This window comes from Myodes glareolus, chromosome 8 (genome assembly GCF_982192425.1).
Source record: "Myodes glareolus chromosome 8, mMyoGla1.1, whole genome shotgun sequence".
Lineage (NCBI taxonomy): Eukaryota > Metazoa > Chordata > Mammalia > Rodentia > Cricetidae > Myodes > Myodes glareolus.
In genome coordinates, this window is record NC_142033.1 from 16,844,827 (window position 1) to 16,850,826 (window position 6,000).

Consider the following 6,000-nt stretch of genomic DNA (forward strand, 5'->3'; position numbering starts at 1 on the left):
CACACACACACATGTGCACACACACACATGTGCACACAAACGGCTGCATCTGTGCAAACTCACAAAGACAAGCAAAACACAGTTTCACTTGTAATCAAAGAAAATTAAAGTAATATATTTACTAAATCTTTAGGAACAGAACAAAGACAACACTGAAAACATCGAATTCTGGAACTATATAGAGAAAAAAAAAAAGCTTTGATTCATATAATCAAAGCTCTTAGTGCTGCGGGAGTATCTTCCACTGCTTCAGCCAATAGTCGCTGAAGCACGAGCCCACGGTGCTGTGGGAGCGCCTTCGGCTCCATCAGCCAATAGCTGCCGAAATACCAGCCCACTGGGGCGTGGTATATTTCTCTTTTAAAAAGAGCCACAGATCTAGGCTCGGGCCTCTTGGTTCTGATGCTTGGTCCCGGCTCATGCTCCCGGCTCCTGCTCCAGACACTAGGCTCCCTTCCTGATGGTTTATGGTGTATGTAAGTTTTACCCCCTAAAATAAATAACCCCTTAAAACATAACTGGTGTGGGATCGATTTGCCGTTATTTGGCGCCCAGCGTTTGGTTTAAGAACCACCCCACTCCCCCACCCCCAGCTCGGCCTCTGGCTTGGCTACCTGCCGCCAGCTCGGCTTGGCCAGCTGGGCTCGGCACGAGCCCTCCCTCAGCCATAATCTCCATGCCTCCCAGGATACACAGGTCCAGACAGTCTCTGCCGGCCTACTTTGCCCTGTTCTGCACGGATTTTTAAATTTTTCCTTGCAACTTGAGTCAAAGAGCTCACAGTGCAAGCTCCCTTTGATGTTCCAGCAAGCTGTTTGAAACCCCTGCCATCCGCCATAACTGATTGGGAGTGCTGCAAGCAGCTTGACCCTTAATCCCAGCACAGGGACATGGGGCCCAAAGCACTAGGCCTCTTTAGTAACAGCACAGTGGCTGTGTCACGACCCTCTGCATTGGGTTGAACAGAGCGACAGGGCAGGAGAGCCCGGCTGGGGTAGGCCAGGCTGCCTTGTTTATTGGCCACTAGAAGCTCTCTGACAATTTGTGATCTGTGAATTTAACCTCTGGATTTGAGTGTATATATTCTAGAGTTTACTTCCTGAATCGACACCATTGCCACATGGATTCAGGTGCGCCCCACCTCCTACTGGCAGGCAATGGTCATTACAGGTAAGATTTTTCTTTTCGGTTGAAAATAAATAAATAAATACATACATACATACAAGTACAATTTCTTTTGATTGAAAATGTCATAAAATATTACTATCCAAAAGTTCAATGATTTTTTTAATTGCGCTATGGAGGATATTCTGAAGGATGTCTCTGATATTCCTCTTACTTTGTTATTCCTGGGATCTGTTGCTTTTCTGGTGTTTGGCTGTTTTATAAGAAAGATACAGTCCTTACAGACTGAATCTACAATGCTGAGGGCAGAGATTAAAACCTTAAGAACAATTCAGACTGATACCAACCTCCTCAAAAAAGAGTTTGGAGATTTCAAGGAGGAGACTAGATCAGAGTTTGGAGTTTTCAAGCAGGAGACTAGATCAGAGTTTGGAGTTCTCAAGGAGGAGACTAGATCTTTGTCTGATATGACTCGGTCGACTGACCAAAATATCAAGAAGGTACAGTCTGATATTGCTTATTTAGAAGGGAGCTTCACTGCTCTGGAGGAGGGGACAACCAAAATGACTCGTAACATCCAGTCCGTGACTGTAAGTGCTGAAACATTAGCTGAGACGATTATAACCATTGAATGTGAAAATTGGACTTTATCAAAAGGGTATGATAGATTAATTGACAGGATTTCCATACAAGAAGGCACAGTACATGCCATGAGGATTGTGTCCAAGGAGGAAATGGTGTCTCTGACAGACAAGCTCCATGACTTAAAATCGTTAATGAAGGCTTAGGAGCATAATACTGGACAGGAGATTCAGGACTTACAGAAGGCAATGGTGAGCAGATTTACTAAGATTGAGGAAATCATAGACTCTGATGAACAGGAGCAAAAGGCAACATTCACCTCAAAAAACTCTCAGTCTACATAGAGTTATACCTGCCTTTCCAGTAATAACATCAGAAAAGATAACCAGTTCCAAAAACCCTAAGGTCATTAAAGAACATACATGGGAGCCTATACGTATGAATGAGCTGAAAGAATTTAAACAAGCAATTGTGAATTATGGACTACATTCATCCTTTGTTAGGGAGATGTTAAAATCCTGGGCTCTGAGCAGCAGGGCCACCCCTCAAGATTGGAACCAGCTCACGTCAGCTGTCCTAGAGAATGGACCTTTATGGCATTTCAAATACCTATTCAAACAAGAGGCCAGACTTTTACAACAACAAGAATCAGCGAAAGGAATTGAGGTTTCTCTAGATCAAATTCTAGGGGAAGGACTTTACTCTGATCCTCAGGAACAAGCTCTTTATGATGAAAACATTTTATCCATATGTGCTACAGCAGCTCTAAGGGCCTAGGACAGGGTTCAAGACTCAGGTCAGAGAGTAGAATCGTATATCAGGGTCAGACAGGGTCAGAGAGAACCCTTTAGTGACTTTTTACAAAGACTAACTAAGGCTGTACAAATAAGGATACCTGATCCAGAAGCAAGAAATATAGTAATTGAGTCTTTGGCTTATGAGAATGCCAGTGTAGAATGCAAAAGGATCCTGGGGCCTTTAAAGCTCAGATCAGCGCCTTTGGATGAATGGGTTTTACATACAATGAATGTTGATACATTTGATTATGGCAATGAAACATGGGTGCAAAAAGCAATTTCCAAAGGTAAAAGGAGACATCAGATTACAAAATGCTTTCATTGTGGCAAAATGGGACACATGAAAAGGGACTGCAGACAATGGAATTCCAGGAATAATGCCTCTTCTAGGAATAACAGGAATAGGAGGACTCAGCCTTCAGGTTTATGCAGGAGATGTGGAAAGGGCAGGCATTGGAGGAATGAGTGTAGGTCAACAAGAGATAAACAGGGCAACCCGTTGCCATCAGGAAACTCAATAGGGGGCCTCTCGAAGGCCCCCATGGCAAATGTGGTCCAGTCATTTCCGATCACTGCAGAGAACATGCCTCTTCAGGGAAATTAAAATGCCCCATGTCTGCTGTTAAAAACAATAACAGCCTGAAGGATGAGTTAAATGTGGTGAATGAATCAAGAAATCTAAGAGGACAAAGTAAATGGATATTCTGGCAGACTTCTATAAATGAACAAAGACCACAGCTAAGAGTGTGTGTAAATGGCAAATTTATTACTGGCTTACTGGACACGGGTGCAGATGTAAGTATCATTACTCCAGAGTCTTGGCATCTGCATTGGCCTCTTCAGGAGGTAGATATTTAGTTCTTAGGAATTGGAACCCTATCTCGAGTAAGACAAAGCACGAGATGGGTCAATTGTATAGGTCCAGATGGACAAATAGGAAAACTAAGGCCATATGTAGCAAATATTGCAGTGAATTTATGGGGCCGTGACTTACTGCAGCAATGGAATACCCAAATTAACATTCCTGCTGCTTCCAGAGCCTATATTTCTAAGGACAACATTACAAGATATTACAGATGGCGGAAACCAGCCATTAGAGCTATACAAGAACACAACACAATTGGTGGCCCTTCAGAGGTACCAACAGCCATGCCTCTACAATGGTTGACTGAGAAACCAATATGGACTAAACAGTGGTCTTTAGCTGAAGAAAAGTTACAGGCTTTAGAACAGCTGGTACAAGAGCAATTAGATGCTGGACATATAGAAGAATCTACCAGCTCTTGGAACTCTCCTGTATTTGTTGTTAAGAAAAAATCTGGTAAATGGAGAATAGTGACAGATCTTAGAGCTATCAACAAGGTTATTCAACCTATGGGCCCTCTGCAATCTGGAATTCCTCTGCCCTCCCTGTTACCAAAGGGATGGCCTCTTGTAGTTATTGATCTGAAAGATTGTTTCTTCACTATACCATTACAAGAAAAAGATAGAGAAAAGTTTGCCTTCACAGTGCCTACTTATAATAACTCTCAGCCTGCAAGGAGGTGCCAGTGGACCGTCCTCCCACAGGGAATGTTAAACTCTTCCACGCTGTGCCAATATTTTGTAAGCCAACCATTGAAAATTATATGCAAACAATTTCCTAAGTCCATAATATACCACTATATGGATGATATCCTGATATCTGATCAAAACAAAGACACCTTAGAAAGGCTGTTTGAAGAAGTAAAAATAGTATTACCTAAATGAGGATTGCAAATTACTCCTGAAAAAATTCAGAGAGGAGATTCTGTTAATTATTTAGGTTATAAAATAGGTTTACAAAGAATTAAGACTCAAAAGGCACAAATCAGGAGAGACCGGTTACAAACTCTTAATGATTTTCAAAGATTATTAGGAGACATTTCCAGTCTACGACCAGCTGTTGGGATAACACCTGATCTAATAATTCATTTAAACAAAACCTTAGAAGGTGACAAAGATTTGAATAGTCCCAGAGAGTTAACAGCTGAAGCAGAAAAGGAACTGATGATGGTTGAGGAAAAATTACAGGAGGCACATGTAGATAGGGTGGATCCAAATCTTAGTTGCATTCTAGTCATATTGCCTTTCAGAATTTCTCCTACGGGAATTTTAATGCAGAGGGAAGATACTATTTTAGAGTGGATCTTTTTACCACACAAACCAAGTAAAAAATTAAAAACTTATGTGGAAAAATTCTCTGAATTGATTATAAAAGGAAAATTGAGACTTCGTCAATTAGCAGGTATAGACCCAGCAGAAATTATAGTGCCTTTCACTGCTGATGAGATAAAAAAAAGTTGTGGGAAGACAATGAACCATGGCAAAGAGCTTGTGCTAATTTTTTGGGAGAAATCAATAACAATTACCCAAAAAGCAAGAGACTTAACTTTATAAAGAGAACTTCTTGGATCCTCCTTCAAATTGTCCGTGATGCTCCAATAACCAGAGCCCGTACATTTTATACCAATGCTAACAAATCAGGGAAAGCAGGTTACAAATCAGAAGAATTGAGTAAAGTGGAACAAAGTCCTTATGATTCTGTCCAGAAGGCAGAATTATATGCCATCCTTATGGTGCTTAGGGATTTTAAAGAACCTCTTAATATAATTACTGACTCACAATATGCAGAAAGAGTTATTTTGCATATTGAAACTGCTGAATTTATACCTGATGATACAGAACTGACCTCATTGTTTATCCAGGTACAAGACATGATCAGAAACAGGCTCTTCCCTATGTATATAACACATATCCAATCCCATACAGGTCTGCCAGGTCCTCTAGCACAAGGTAATTCAGATATTGATCAATTATTGATTGGTAGTGTGCTGCAGGCATCTGAATTTCATAAAAAACATCATGTCAATAGCAAAGGCTTGAAAAAAGAGTTTTCTATTACATGGCAACAAGCTAAGGAGATTGTAAAGAAATGCCCTACTTGCTCTTTTTATAACCAAACACCATTGCCTGCAGGGACTAATCCAAAGGGTATTAAAAGGAATGAAATTTGGCAGATGGATGTGTTTCACTTTCCAGAATTTGGCAAATTAAAATATGTACATCACACCATTGACACGTACTCAGGTTTCCAATGGGCAACTGCTTTAAGCTCAGAAAAAGTTGATTCAGTAATCCCTCATTTATTAGAAGTTATGACCATCATGGGTATACCTACACAGATAAAGGCGGATAATGGTCCAGCTTATGTTTCTAGGAAAATGACATGATTTTTTTGCAATAAGCAAATAAATAATAATAAACATGTTACAGGTATACCATACAATCCGACAGGTCAAGCAGTTATAGAAAGATCAAATCAAACTATAAAAGATATGTTGAACAAACAGAAAGGGGTGGAAAATACCCCCAGGAATAGGTTACATAATGCTTTATTAACCTTGAATTTTCTCAACGCTAATGAGAAGGGAACAACGGCTGCAGAAAGACATTGGATATTGGAAAAGTCTGCTGA